The following is a 16,254-nucleotide window of genomic DNA, read 5'->3' as shown; positions in this document are numbered from 1 at the left end:
TTTCTTGCAATTTCAGTTTTAGTATTTTTGTTTTGCAATGTATTTTGAGTATTATTCATCATACAATTATCAATTTTCTTTTATGTGCTTATTAAGAAAGTATGCTGCATCTCCAAGTGTGATTTTGATTATTTTCAGGCCATAGTTTTATTTTATTTTATTTTTTTAAGGAATGTATCTTTTATTTTTTTAAATGGGAGTCAGTGGGATAAAATAGGGTTAAATCCATACAACATTGCTTCACAGCCTGCTTTTTCAGCAGCAAATCTCTTTTGTGTTTTAAAGAATACCTTACTGCATTCTGTCTTGGTTCTCTTCCTCGAGGCACAGATGCAGTGTTCATTTTTTAAAAAAAATTAAAATTGCTTGGTACTCCTAGGAAGCATTGGTGAAATATATTTGTGGCTAGCTAAACAGTTTTATAGGCAGATATGTTTTTTTAAGCCTGTCTGGTATTATTATTTTATATTTGAGTAAATTTGGTTTTGGAGTGCTTTGTGTTACAAAACAATTCTAATGAAATTATGTTGGAAGGATGAGTTGTCATTCTATAATCTTGCTTTAAGGTGATAGGAAAGCGTTGTCTCAGGAGCCACGTTTGGGCATGTACTTGATTGGTAATTAACAAATATTTGTTCATATTTGATAAACTGGGGAAGCACAAGGAGGAAGACTGAGTTGTTTGAAACTGACTCCTGTTGGCTTGAGACCTCCAAATAATTTATTAACAATTTGTCTTTCCTGATACCACACTGTAATTCTCTCAAGGACAAACATAATTAAGTGACTAAAAAAAAAAAAATCTTGCTTTTTGGAAGGAGAAATAAAGTATTGAGGCAACATGTATTATTTTGAAGAAGGAAGCAACTTTTAATTTCCTTTATATTCTTTTCAATCTTCAAACAAAATAATCTTTATCTTTTCAGGATCACTTTTACTTACAAAAAGCTTTTCTCCATCTTTTATTAAGTATTTACATTTACTTCAAGACAAAATGCTCAGTAGAAAGTTTTACTATTTAGTCTTCATATTGATGATTTCCTTTAGTGATTTCACTAACAATGAAAAAAGAAAAAAAAATTGAACTTTACTACTTTTATACAGCTTCTCAGGGGAATGAAATGGAAATTTCCAGTAAACAGTTTATTTTGAAGAATAACAAATGATCAGTATTTCTTAAGAGTGTCATTTACAAATTCATGAATTCATTGATTCTGTTTTAGAAGATTAAAATAGTGAAAAATAAACATAACATTTTCTTGTCCTTAGGGTTGATTTGGGCAGCATCCTAAAATATTGATTCACTCTGTAGTATAGCTTTATTTCATTCTTGTCATTTTTCCAGAGGAGATAAATAATGTCCAAGTTGTAACTTAAACAATCTTGAAGTAAGTGAATTCCTTATAAATGTGTTTGAGCAGAATTATGAATACTGGGAAAATATAAAAGATTTTGGGAAAGCGAGATAGTTAAAACAAGGTAAAAAGCAGTAAATTTGTATTTTACAAGATAGTTTTGGTTATATGTTATCTTAGAGTTAATGATATTAATTTGCCTACCAAGAAATGTCATGGAAGTTTTTAGATGATAATCTTGACAAATTAAACATAATCAGCTTTCTGTAATATACAAGAAAATAGCTTCAGAATATAACACAAGAGTATGATTTCAGTACCCAGCATATTCTCTGACCAATGTACCTCACAAGCAAAGTGAGAAGAATTTAGAAACATCCATCCCTTAGTTTTAATGCCGTCCTAACAAACACATAATTGGGAGGCAAATCTGACACAATTTTATATATTTGTGTATATATATTTTTCTTAAATTTACTAGAAAAAGCTTGAGGATTACCCAGTCTTTTTGTTTACTCCAAACTTGAATTTAGAGTATTTATAAATATAACCAACTTTCATCTTGTGAAATAGTTTGACCTTAAAAGTTTGTTAAACTAAAATATAGGCAGAGTTAAAGGACTTGAGGTGAAACCCAAATTATTGACAACCTAGAGAAAAACATAAATGTTCAGCTTTATACCCAAACTAAAATACCACTCTTCTAATTAGTTTATAAATTATTAGAACAGGTAAAGACCTTCAAAATTACACAATCCAGTTCTTCATTTTACACATTGGGAAACTGACATCCAAGGTAGAGTGATTTGACTAGGGTCACACAGCTAGTTGGAGGCAGTCTCCCCACTCTCCCCCCGCCCCATTCTTATTTTACTGCACCATCCTTGTTTCATTGATCTTTATTCACACTGTAGCAAAATGAACTGGGTAACTTTAGAGTCAAGAAGATGGGGTTTGAGTTCTACCTCCAACACATAATAACTGGTTATATGACCAATGGCAAAGGTTAATTTTTCAGTGCTCCCAGTAAGTTGCTGATAAGTATAAAGAAACTTTACTAAGTTTCATTGATCCCTTTGAATGCTTGATTTTATACATTGTCAGTTCAGAGTTCTGTAAATCCTATTTAACATTAAAGATCTCTTTAAATTGCAGAAGTACAGTAAACTCATCCCCTTTCCTGTTACATTCTGTATTTGCTAAGTAGTTTCATAAAATAAACCCCTAACAACAAAAAAAATTAAACTCTTAAATTATCTTGCTGGTGGAAGTTCTTTTCTTGGATACAGAACTGCGTACATGGCCTCAAGATATTTTAGGTGGAGCCTCAGCAATTGTGAAAAAAATGTTTACCATGTAAGTATTAGAAAAATTAACTAGGGGTAATTCACAGCATGACATGCTCCCTGCTTATTGTTATATTTAATAGAGGTGTCTGTGAATCTGTACAGTTAAGTTGTTAAGCAATATCCTTTAACATACACATAAGTAAAGTTCAAGTTGACTTTTTCCATTTTTTATTTAGTGAATATATTTCAGCTTTGTTATGTTGCATTCACAAATGTAGATTCAAAAGTTCTTCAGAACCTGGTGATTGATACTCATGTATGATCCCGGTAATTTTTCAGTTTTAATAGAGAAGCAACACTATAGATGTCTTGGATTTTTAAAATATTCTTCTTTTAAAACATTCTTCTGAAAGAGATGTTTAAAAAAAATTTAAAGTGTAAAGATTCACCACTAGCCATCTCTCCTTTGTGTGATAATTTATTTTACTCTTCTAGACTTTATTAACTTCTGTCCTAAAAGATAGGATTATAGAAATTAAAGAGTAAAAGAGAACAACTTTTTGGTGTGATTTTTTTTTTTTTAATTGGGGGGAAGAAGATCCAAATCTGATTTCTTTCATATGGGGAACTAGTGTGTAAAACTCCTTTCAGTAATGCAGATAAGCAAGTTGTCAACAACTTATACTCACAATCAGTTGCCTGGGGTACTGAGAGATAGTTACTTGCCCATGATCATATAACCAGTTATTATATGTTGGAGGCAAAACTTGAACCCCTATATTCTTGACTCCAAAGTTACCCTGATCCATTTTGCTACAATGTGTCTCATTTAAAGCTTTACATATCTATATTTTTACTCTTAGGGTATTCCCAATCAGTAGATGAAACCAGAATGTAATATGAACATTTTTATATTTAGGGAAAGATTTACTTTTAAAATTTCTAGTAATAATTTCTAAAATATATGCTTTCATGAGTTTCTGCTCATGCTAGCATTTGATTGCTTTAAAGTAACTTTAATCAAAGAATGTTTTTTTTAGTCTTCACTATAATCCAGTGATACTTATATCCAGAATTTAGAGAGAGACATATTAGCCTTTCCATCATTATTAATTGTAAAAGTTAGCAAATTATTTTTGTAAATGAACCTCCATAGCAGTTGCCAGTCCAAGTTGCAAATTTCTGATTTATGCTTTTAATAGTTAGTTCATCATAAGTTAAATATATAATATTGAATAATTATTTTTATTAAAAAATTTATTTTTATAAAAAAAATAATTATTTTTGTCACTCTGAAATTTTTTTTTTTCCTAAGGAGGGAGGAAGGCAGGGCAATTGGGGTTAAGTGACTTGCCCAAGGTCACATGGCCAGTAAGTGTTAAATGTCTAAGGCCAGATTTGAACTCAGGTCCTCCTGAGCCAGTGCTCCATTCCCTGTGCCACCTAACCACCCCCACTCTGAAAATTTTAAAGGAAACTTTTTTCTTTTATTAACTGGTTTCTTATTTTCTGGGAGTTGCTTAGCTTAACTAATTTTGGGGACTTAATAAGTACTTTTATTATGAAATAGAATTTTGTGTCTATACACAAAGCTGTTTTCATTTAACAGCTATTGAATGCCTCTTTTGTGTAACACTTTAATTTTTTTAATATGACTTTTAGCTGCAAAATTTTAAGAAGTGCTTCATAAAGTGGTACTACCACAGTGTAAATTCATATAGAATGATAAAAAAAAATAGTACCTGGTCAGCTAATTAGCTGCAGATGATTGGTATCTGATAATAGAATATTTATAACTAGCATTTAATATGTGTGACTCATTAATAATGTAGAGTTAATTTATTACATTCTGTCTCATCTTTATAGTTTCAGTACCTGTATGTGTCCATTATGTTTCTAAGTGCTAGATTGTTCTAGTGATAAAAAATTTCGGCTTTAATATAGGATTTTCTGAGGATTAAATGAGGTAATACATATGAAAGTATTTTGAAAAGTACAAAACACAATATCGACAAAAAATATTGCACTTCCACTGTCCTCCTAAGGTGAAATGTTTGTAGAGATGTGCAGTTTGGGGTGTGTAGTCAATTCCTTTGATACTCCATTTGTATTGGATTATTGAACATCAGATCAGGTTGCATTTTTTAAAAGTTGGTTATGTTTATAGAGGTTGGATGAGACAGTAGTAAAAGCAATATACTTGTAGTCCTAAGAGACCTGGTTTTTGTCTTACTTCCTGATCTTCTGCTAACTATGTGACTGCTAGTGAGTTGCTTAACCCCTTGAAGGTAGTAGTAGAATAGACTGGGTAGAGGATAGAGGTAGGCTTATTCATTTATAACTGTTTATTTGTTCAATGTCTAATGGATAGCCATAATAGAACAGTAGAGTGAAAGGTAGAAGTCCTAGTTTGTTTGTTTCAGTCTTATCCTGCCACTGTCTAGTTATGTGACCTTGGGCAGGCTTTACCTCTATGATGCCAACTTCATTTGTAAAATGAAGAAATGGGACTAAATGATCCTTAAAACAACCATATACTATTATGGTACAGATTGTAAGGGTGACTGAAATTCCATTCAATTCAGTAAATATTTATTTAAGCACATATTATATGTCAGGTAGTGTACTAAGTGTTGAAGTTACAAATAAGAAAAATACAATGCCTACCCTCAAGGAGCTTACATTGTAATGGAGGAAGACAGCACACAAGAGAAAGCTGGAAAGTGGAATAGAGGGGTAGGGACACGACACCAGGGTGGTACTGTAGAGTGGAGTGAATTGGAAAGCCCAATTTCTGCCCTCTTTGAAGGAAGGCTTTGGGTGGAGTTTAGTGTTCCACCCTTCAGCCCTCGAGTCAGAAGGGAGAGGAGGCTGAAGGAGTTGGAAAGGTGCTGAGCATACCCAAGGTTAAATAGCATTATGAGGCGATTTCTTAGGTGATCAGCTAAGTTCTGGTGATCAGTTCATATAAGAGAGAATGTATCCCCTTGTGATGGGAGAGATAATTAAACTTCCTTTCCCCTTCCGTCAGGTATGAGACAGATATGAGAATTGGCTGGTTATATTTGTTGAAACTGAACAGTCACTATTATTTTTTGAAGCCCAATTCTGTCATTATCCAGGCAGCTACTCCTATACTCATCTACCCATTCCCAGGACTTTGGTCATTTCAATTTTGTGAGTAAAGTACAACCAGTAATTGGAAGATAGTTATTCTCTCACTAGTTTACTTATATTACATATATTTGTTTTATAGGCACATAAACACTGCTGTCATTATTATTTATTGTAGTACTTCTCCACCTCTCATTTCAGATAGAGTATTTCAGAAAGAGTGAGGGTTTCAGATAGAGAAATGAAATATTATCTTTGACTTATGAAATACATTGTCTTTTATTACAGTCTTGGATACTTCTAGATGAGTATTCTTTTGGTAATAATGATGTCAATGTATTTATATGTTAGCCCTCTTAATACTCATATGTTAGATAAGCATAATTAATTTCCATTTTATAGATGAAGAAATTAAAGAGCAAGGAGACCCATGGTTTGATAAAGAGTCCCATAATAAACCAACAGAATAGCTGGGATTAAAGAGCCACCTGTCTCCCAAAACTGTTGTTTAGTTACTTAAATCATATTGCTTATCGGACTTGAGCATACTTAGAATGGATATTTGGAATATGCAGATTCCTTATGTAATCTACCTTTGTATAGATTATCTCCAATTTGGTACTATTAAATAGAAAATATTGCCATGTGATTTAAAAAGATATTATAATATTTTTCTTTCTGCTTCAATAAAACATTCCATTGTCAATCAGTGTAACTCAGTAAAGGACACATATCCATTAAAATGTAGAATAAGGCTTATTGAAATATTTTATAATTTCACTTAGTGATACTTATAAACATTTAACTTTATTTTTTTATTTTTTAAAGTGATCAGGGTTAAGTAACTTGCTCAAGGTTACATGGCCAGTTATTTCTGGGTGTGGTGCTGAGTGTCTGAGCCCAGGATTCGATCCCCAGGTCATCTCAGCACTGGGGCCGGTTCTCCTACTCCCTGTGCTACCTGGCCGCCCCATCATTTAACTTTTTGATTAATCAACTTCATTAACAAAATGCTATGCCAAAGAAATATAAGACACATAGCCCTAACCCTGAGATACTTTACATTCTAAAGGAGAGAGATGTAAGTGAAAAAACTATCATGTTATCAGTCTTTCTGTCTGTCTGGCTATCTAGCTAGCACAGAGTATGCACATCATATATTTTGAATGAGTAAATGAATGTTGAACAATATGCTAAAACACTCAAGATCTATGATCTCACTGGTTTGGAAATCTCTACATTGATGCAGATCCTAATATATTCATGCCTACCTACCTTGTATGAATCTTATCTGTATACTCCTGTAAGTTCTCTACAGGAGTTCACTCACTGGACTGGAGGCCTTCATTGCTTTCTTCTGACAGTGCATAGGCAGGCACCCATGAATCATTTTAGCTATCCCTCAGTCTTACCATATGACCAGACATTTTCTCTTCCTATTGTATATTTTTCATGACATCTTTTTATTATTCTTCTTCAGATTCCTCATTAGTTATATGTTGCACATTCATCAGACTTTGCTATGTACTTCTTCATTACCTTCTCCGTAATGATCATTTTTAATTCTCCAGAAGCTTTTATGTTCTTTGTTTCACTGCCAAAGAGCAATACCAATAAAATGTAAATCTTAAATAAATGGGCCTTTAGTTTTTTGGAGTTAAACTGAGGTCATTAAAAGAGTTTATAAATTTTCTAAAAACAATCTATCCTATTCTTCTTTTCAACTCTAGGCCTAATTTCTTGTCCATCTGTACTTTCTGTCTCAGGTATACATCCTGATAGATGAACTATGTAGGTTGTTGTAGCTGCAAGCACTCTAGCATAGCCACCAGGATGGCTACTAGCACAAGTTCTTTGATCTGCTTTTCTAAAGGAAAGCAACTCAAAAAAGGTTAACAATCTTACTTAATCAAACATATATAATCTACCTAGTTCAGGGGAGAAAGTCAGCACCCTGAACTTCAGAGAATACAAATATGTTACAAGCACACAAAAATACAGACAGATAAAATAATACAATTCAGCAGACCACAGAGAGGGCTTCCAGCTGTCTGACCATCACATACATACAGTTAGTCACCAGAGAGAGAAGCACCAACATTTGAGTTTTCAAAGCTGGGGGACTTAACAACTGCCCAGAGTCTCATCTGATGAAATTACACAATTCTTCCCAAAGTGAGCCCCAAAGCAAAACCTTACCTCAGAGGTATGTATAACCTTCTCCAGGGTCAGAGAACATCACAAACCTCATGACCCACTTGACTACAAAGTAACAAAAGTTGTGTCTTCCTGAGAAACAAGCCTCCCATCACAGGCTCCATGTATCCACATTCAGCCTTTTAGGGAACAGAGTTTATTTTTTAAATCAGGAATGGTCCTCAGATTCACCTAGGCCTATCAAGGGGCAGGGAGGATCTTCAAATTCCCATTGCCATTACAGTTGTCCTTCCAAATAAATGTCATAACCTGAACTGTAGAAATTCTTCATCCACTTGGTCTTTCCTTGTATGCATGGTAAGGCCAAACTCTGTTTAGTGGTTACAAACTTCTTCCAAGAGACTCTATAGACTCCTGGGCTTGATTTAGCCAGCCTAGTATTGTGCTAGCAGAAGCATCTGGAGGACTTCATCAACCTTAGAGAATCCCTTTTCAACTTGAACTCTTTGCTGTATCTCCTCCATCCCAGTGGTAAACATCTCCCTGTTCTGTACTTCACCTCTTATTTATGATCAGAAGATTGTTAGAGTTATTTTTCTGGTTATACCTTTTGAGGAATCTTGAATGGTTTTGACGTACAGAAGGAAAACATTTTGCTTTAATGAAACAAATGTTTTGTTTTTTTATAATGCGCAAACAATAAACACAGTGGGATTTGTATTCTATTTTTTTTAATTGTGAAAGGGTAACAATGTCATGCGTTGTTGACTGTTGCTTCAAATACCCGCTTATTCCTTGTTATTAACCTCAAGGATGTCCTTGATGTGTATATAGATGATTCTCCTAAAGATTTTGTGTAAATGGGAGAGTAGGCATCTATCTATCTATCATATATCTAATCTATCTATCTATGAAAGTCTTGAATTTTTTTCCCTACACACACACACACACACACACACACATGCTTCTGATTGGTTCAGGTCATGCTTCCCACAGTATTCATTTCCTTGACTACTTTACTGGTAGCCTTCTCTCTGAGGTTATTTACCATTACAATCTCTATGGTTTATATGTACATAGTTATTTGCATATTAGCTGATTGAATATAGGGCTACTTCTTTCTCTAACTAATCATTTCCTTTACTTTTTCTAACTTACAGCTCATTGCTGGAAATATGGTGTGGGCTACTTTTGCCTACCATACATCTTTTTTTTTTTTTTAAAGCAATTGGGGTTAAGTAACTTGCTCAAGGTTACATGGCCAGTTATTTCTGGGTGTGGTGCTAAGTATCTGAGCCCGGATTTGATCCCCAGGTCATCCCGACACTGGAGCCAGTGCTCTTACTCGCTGAACCACCTGGCCGCCCCTTACCATACATCTTTCTATTGCCCTCTCAGTTACCTGCAGTTTTGATTCTTATCACAGTGCCTGTTGTGGTGCTTAATAGATGTTTATTAATTAGATTAATACATGTATGATTAATAGATGTATATGCTTAATAGATGTAGTGGGTGCTTAATAGATGTTAATTAGTTGGTTGATACTTGAGAGAATTCGATCTTCAGTATTTGAACCATATGACATAATTGAGGAACAGTTGTAGTTAAATACATTGATTTTTATAGCAGAGAGCAGCTTGTGATCATCAAAAGCACTACACAATTTCAAAAGTATGATATAGTTGTCTTACTTTTTCCTATTCATTTCTAGAATCAAGTTATTATCTATTGGTAATACTTGATTTACTAACTTTATAGGCATATCATTGTCTGGATAATAATTATTTTATTATCCATTAGAGTTATAGGTCTCATTGAGGAATCCTTATAGCTTAACTTTAAAGGTTCTCTTAAAATAGGTCTTTCACGGATATATTTATATCATATAAGATTATTTGATTGATACAGCCATAGAGACCTCTTCAAAAAATGTCTGATAATTAAATTTAAGCAAGACATGCAAGAAGACTGTCACTCAAGGTATTCATCATTCTTGTGAAGAATGCTTTGTACAAGGTCCCAGTGGAATGAGATAGTTGATGTGGCCCTGGAAGTGTTAATGTTTACAGATAATAGTATTTCACCAAAGTAATGGTAGTAATTGATCATGAAAATGTTGATAACTAACCTACCTAGGGGGGGAAAACTGTTATGCCTTTTACTTGATAGTTTGACCCATAATTGTAGAAATTCTTAATGTGTATTACTGGAATGAGGCTAACTTTAGTCCTTAAATATAGTTATCAGAGATTCAGATTAAAACTAAACATCTGTTGGAAACATTCCAACTTTTGTTTTACCTCAGGTCTTTTGTTAAATAGCAATTTATATACCAAATACTTTTAATAAACATTCAGGCTTTCTTCCTCTTGTTTTGGTTATGTCTATAACTGAGTAATTATATCTGCATTTAAGATAAACAGAACATTGTAGTCCCTTGGCTTTATAAACACTTCACTTCATTTAAATATTTTTGAAATATTTAAATGAGCAAAAGAAACTTGAAGATTAATTGGTGTTAGTATACAATAAAATGGAATCTATACCTATATACATATATTCTTTCTTGCCTAACTTTTCTTCTGAAAGTTAGAGATATCCATTTCTTCCAAATTGTAAACCACATTCTTAGGTAGACAGGAATAATAGAGGCAAATAAAGAAAAAAATAAAAAGAAAAATTAATAATTTAAGTAAGTTTAAGAAATTTAGTAGACAGCAGATAACTAGGAGTATGGTGAGAGACTGAGAATAGACTATAGCATTAAATTAGTATAAACAAAAATAATTACAGGGATGAAGTACTGACTTAAGGGTGGGTATAAAATTATCACTAAAGAAATAACAGGAAGAAAACTTTCAGCTTGAGTGGACTTAACAGCCTTATAAAAAAAAAATACAAGAGAGTGTGGCAGAATGAATAAGAAATGCATCTTTAAAATAAAGTTAAAGAAATACGGTAAATGAGAGTGGCAAAAATTTAGTATGTATCAAGTGATTCCCCAGAAATAGGAATTGCATTCATGCTAAAGATAAATAAAAATTCACAATGTCCAGAGAAAGAGTCAGGGAAAGTACCTTACACTTAAAGATCGTGAATACTATCATTGTGAAATTTCTATTCATTAAATAGATAAATCATTAATTTAGCCCTTATTATATATGCACCAGACACTGTGTGGAGCACTGGGACATAAAAGGAAACAGAAATACATACTATGACAACAAAAAAAGGGAGCTGAAAAGTGTGTTGGTGTGAGAGCTGCAAGGTGTCCTAAAAGGCTGAGCCAGATTGGAAATGAATGGGGCTAGACTGGGCATTTCCTAAAATGCAAACTAGAGAAGAAGGTGGTAGATGTGGAGGTTTTACCAGTATGGCAAGAACGCTAGGGCAGAAATTAGGAAGTAGTCTGGCAATTCATGAAAACATGCAGGTTTAAAGAAATGATGTTGCATCTAAATTCATAAAGGAGAAGTTTAATTGGAATTGTAAGACATAGTAATATTGTTAGAGTAAAAGACTTCAGTATTACTCTCTGCACTTAAAAAAATAAACAAAACAGGAAACATAGAACTGAATAAGCCATTAGAAAAATTAAATCTAAAAGATTTAATGCATCTTTTAAAAAATTAATGTGTTTTGTTTTTTACTTTGCGAACACTTAAAGATTATTCCCACTATATGTGAGAGGTCCCTTGTAACAAAAGTAAAACAGTTAAATAAAACTAATAATATAGTCACCCTATCTGAAGTGCACACAGCATTTTACATCTGTATCACCCTGGTTCCAACCACTCTCTTTTTAAATGAACTATTTTTCTATTTAAATGAATCTATTTTCCCCACCTCCCCCCAAATTCTTTTAACACGTGTCATAATCAAGCGAAACTTCCCTTTAATGGCTACATATGTACATGCATGCGTGCATACATGTGATTATGCACCCTAAATCAATAATTTCCCTTTAGCGGTTAGCATTTTTCATCATCAGCCCTCTGGAGTTCAGTCATCTTCATTGCCTTTATCATTGTTCTGGCAACTTTCAAAGTTGTTTTTAGAGTGTTGTTATTCTTCATGTCTAAAAATTTCTCAAAATTATTCATTTAAAAAAACTGACATTATAGTATAAATTGTTCTTTTGGTTCTACTTTATGCTTCACCAGTTCATGAATTCTTTTTTTTTTTTAAGCAGTTGGGGTTAAGTAATTTGCTCAAGGTTACTCGGCCAGTTATTTCTGGGTGTGGTGCTGAATATCTGAGCCCGGATTTGATCCCCAGGTCATCCCGACACGAGAGCCAGTGCTCTTACTCGCTGAGCCACCTGGCCGCCCCAACATGAATTCTTTCTATGTATTTTTTAATCATCTGTTTCCTTATTTCTTACAAGACAGTAGGATTCCAATGACATTCATGGATCATATCTTATTCAGACATCCCTCACTGGATGGCATCACCTTAGTTTCCATTGTTTTTACACAGCAGAAAATTGCTATAAATATTTTTATACATAAAGGACCTTTTTCTCTTTCTTTGATCTCTTTTGGGTATAGTCCTAGCAGTGCCATAGGAGGGTCAGTTAGAATTGTATGATTCCAAATTGCATTCCATTGTCATTATAAATGTTCACAGATCTACCAGCTGTGCATCAATGTGCCTGTTTTCTTATGTCCCTTCCAACATTGATCTTTTTCGTTTTTGTCATCTTTGCTATTCTAATGAATATGAAGTAGAGTTTCAGAAATGCTTTACTATGAGTTTCTTGGATTAGTAGTTATATGGAGAATTTTTTCATATGACTATATGTGTGTGTATTTTATATATATACACACATATACATATATAGATACAGAGAGAGGAAGAATTTCTTCCCTTGAGAGTTGCCTGTTCTATATTTGTCAATTATAGAATTGCTTTTTTTCTTGTTGGTTTCAATCATTTCCTAATATCTTGGAAATGAGACCTTTGTGGGAGAAACTTGTTATAAAGATTTTTTTTTTGGCAGTACTTTCTCTTTTAATTTTCTTACATTTGTGTAAAACCTTTTACATTTTATATAATAAATATTATACATTTTATCTTCTGTAATCTTATGTTTTAATCAGTATTAAAGTGTTAAAATGATTGCAGCTAGTAATATAGTCTAAGATCTGGCACTGGTGGGTCCCCTTCATTTCCATTTCTTTTCATTATTTTTCTTGAGGTGCTTTACCTTTTTTTCCTCTATACAAGTTATTTTATCATCTTTCTAATTCTATAAAGTAATGTTGTGGTAGTTTTATTGCTTTGGAATTACATAAGTAAAATAACTTAGGTAGTATTGTCATTTTATTATATTGAATTGGTGTACTTGTGAAAAGTTAATTTTTTTCTTTCTATAAAAAGTTGGTTGTAGTTGTATTTGTGTCGTTCTTGTAAGGTATACTTCCAAGTATTTTATGGTAATTTTAATGGAATTTCTCTATCTCTTCCTACTGGGTTTTATTGGTATTAAATAGAAATGCTGATGATTTATGTAGATTTATTTGATATCCAGTAAGTTTGATGAAGTTATTGTTTCAGTTAAATTTTTAGTTGACTCTTTAGAGTTCTTAAAATAACTGGAGGCAGCTAGGTGGTGCAGTGGATAGAATGCTGGGCCTGGCCTCAGGAAAGACCTACCTTTAAATCTGGACTCAGACACTTGGTAGCTGTCTTACTTCACAAGTCACTTAGCCTCTGCCTCAGTTTCTTAATTTTTAAGAGGGGGGAAATAATAGCATTTACTCAGAGTTGTAGTGAGCATCAAATGAGATAATATTTATTTAGTTCTTTGTGCCCAGTTCCTGACACGTTAGGTACTTAATAAATTCTTGTTTTCTTCTCTCCTACACTATCATATCATGTACAAAAAGGTGATAATTGTGTTTTGCCTTTATCTATTCCTATTACCTTGATTTATTTTTCTTGTTTTAATTACCATAATCAGTATTTCTAGTCCTGCTATCATCTATAGAAGTGGTTACAAAAGACATCTGTTTCACCCCTGATCTTATTGGAAAAAAAATATTGCATTTCCATTGTAATTAATGGTAGCTCTTGATTTTAGAGATATACTATTTACATTTTAAGGATAAATTCATTTTTATTCCTGTTTTCCAGTATTTTAACAGAAATAAATGTTATATTTTGTCTAAAGTTTTTTTTCTGCTTCTGTTGATGTATCATATTTTTGTTAATTTTGTTAAATTTAGAATTTTTCTACTATTAAATCAACCTATTATCATATAATTATATATTATATAATACATAATTTAAAATTATATAATTAGCCTATTATTCCTACTATAAATTCAATCTTGTTATACTATATAATCTTCATGATATATTGTTTTACCCTCTTCTTTAAAATTTTTGCATTTAAGTTCATTGGTGATATTGGTCTATAGTTTTATTTGTCTATTTTGATTTTCCTTGGCTTCTGTATCAAGACCATAGCTATATCATAGGAGGAATTTGGTAGCATACCTTCTTTTGATATTTTTAAAGAATAATATATGTACTCTTAGAATTATTTATTTGAACATTTGATGAAATTAACTTGTGAATCCATCTCATCCTAGAGTTCTTTAAAATACTCATTTATTTTATTGAAGTTGCTTTGGTTGGCCTGTAGTTGGACACAATCATTTCTAATCACATTTTTATTCTTCATTTGTTGTGAATTCTTCTGTGGCGTTGAATGTATTTCTGCACCAAATTCTTTTTGATTATATGTGTTCTGCCCTTTTTTGACTATTTATATGAAATTAAAGTTCAAGTTAACACCTGCTTCACTCACTCCCTTCCATGTTTGCATGTAGTTCTACTTTCATAACCAAATGATGTGTCTTTACAAATTCTCCCATCTTGTTTGACACTTTCCTTTATTGTGTCCTTCCTCCACCCTTCCTTTTCTTTTTTTCTCATATCCACAAAACTTTCTATCTTTTCAGTTGATTACCTCTATTACCTTGTGTGACATTAGGATTCTTTCAGATTTCTCCCCCATCCATTAAAATGTACAATTCATCCTTATGAAGTCTCATCTGATTGTTCACTTGCCATTACCTTTTTTCCCTCTTAATTCCCATATTTATATTTCAGAGTTCCCTTTTCAGCTCTGGTTTTTCATCAGAAATATTTGGAAATCTATATTTCGTTGAAGAATCACTTTTTTCCTTATAGATTATACTCAGTTTTACTGGCTAAGTTATATTCTTTATATTCTCTTCTTCTGCTAAAATTTGGGTGGATATAATTGTAGTTTGTCAATATTTTATTTCTTTCTGGCTGCTTATAATATTTTTTCTTTTGTCTGGAGGCTCTTTTTAGCAATGACATCGCTCAGAATTTTCCTTTTGGAATTCTTTAGGAGGTAATTAGTGAATTCTTTTTATTGTCATAGTGGCCTCTTGTTCTCATATATCTAGGCAATTTTCTTTAGATTTCTTAAAATCTAAAGGTATGTAGGCTCTTTTGATCATGTATTTCAAGTAATCTTATAATCTCAAGAGTATTAAGCTCTCTCTCCTTTATCTGTTTTCTAGGTTAGTTGTTTCTGATAGAGATATTTTTTATATATAGAGAAATTTTCCTCTGTTTTATCAATCTTTTAACTTTGTTTTAAGAATTCTTATTGTCTTCTAGATTAATTAGTTTTAATTTGCTCCATTTCTATTTTTTAGGCAGTTTATTATTGTTAGATTAAGATCTCATACCTTTACTGTTAAGTTTTAGTGAGGTCCTTTTTTTTTTCCATTTCTGTTTGATGTAACTCTTATTTTATAGTATCTGTTTAAAATTCTTGCATCATTTTCTTGAAAGAATTCTAACTTGTGAGCAGTCTGCTTTTTACTTGAGGTCTTGGTTATAGATATTTTTGAGTATTACTTTTCTAGGCTTATGTCTTAGTCTACTTTGTCATCATAAAAGTCCTGTAGTTGGTTATTTAGCTTACTAACTCGGTGAAGTCTTGAACTGAATTCTAGGTCTCTCCTACTGTAGGGATCAAGTCAAGTTGAAGACTTTTTCTGTCCCTTCTCTACCCATTTTCTTTATGCCTTTTCTTTCACCATATACACTGAAGTTCCTTCTTTCCTATGATCCGTCTTAGTTAAAGTCCTTTTCTTTGGTTGAAGGAAGGAAGGAAGGAAGGAAGGAAGGAAGGAAGGAAGGAAGGAAGGAAGGAAGAGGCCTTTTCTTTAATCTTCATTTTATCTTTCAATCCTCATTAATTCTTAAATCCAAGATGGATTTAAATCATCCTCTTGTGGGAGAGTCCTAGTTGAGGTCTTTTACTTGAGAGGAAAGACCTTTCTCTT

At 32.6% G+C, this 16,254-nt stretch overlaps 1 protein-coding gene across 19 annotated transcripts in view; it reads left to right on the top strand.

Annotated features, from left to right (window-relative positions):
• MEF2A (myocyte enhancer factor 2A) overlaps positions 1 to 16,254 on the top strand; it is a 259,713-nt gene that overhangs the window by 169,740 nt on the left and 73,719 nt on the right. The gene's annotated exons all lie outside the window — the stretch shown is intronic.

The sequence above is a fragment of the Petaurus breviceps genome, unplaced genomic scaffold (assembly GCF_028583685.1).
Source record: "Petaurus breviceps papuanus isolate PSGF00001 unplaced genomic scaffold, PetGlider_PUasm1.0 37, whole genome shotgun sequence".
NCBI lineage: Eukaryota > Metazoa > Chordata > Mammalia > Diprotodontia > Petauridae > Petaurus > Petaurus breviceps.
Note: the sequence above shows the minus strand (reverse complement) of the source record. Positions and strands in the feature narration are given on the sequence as shown.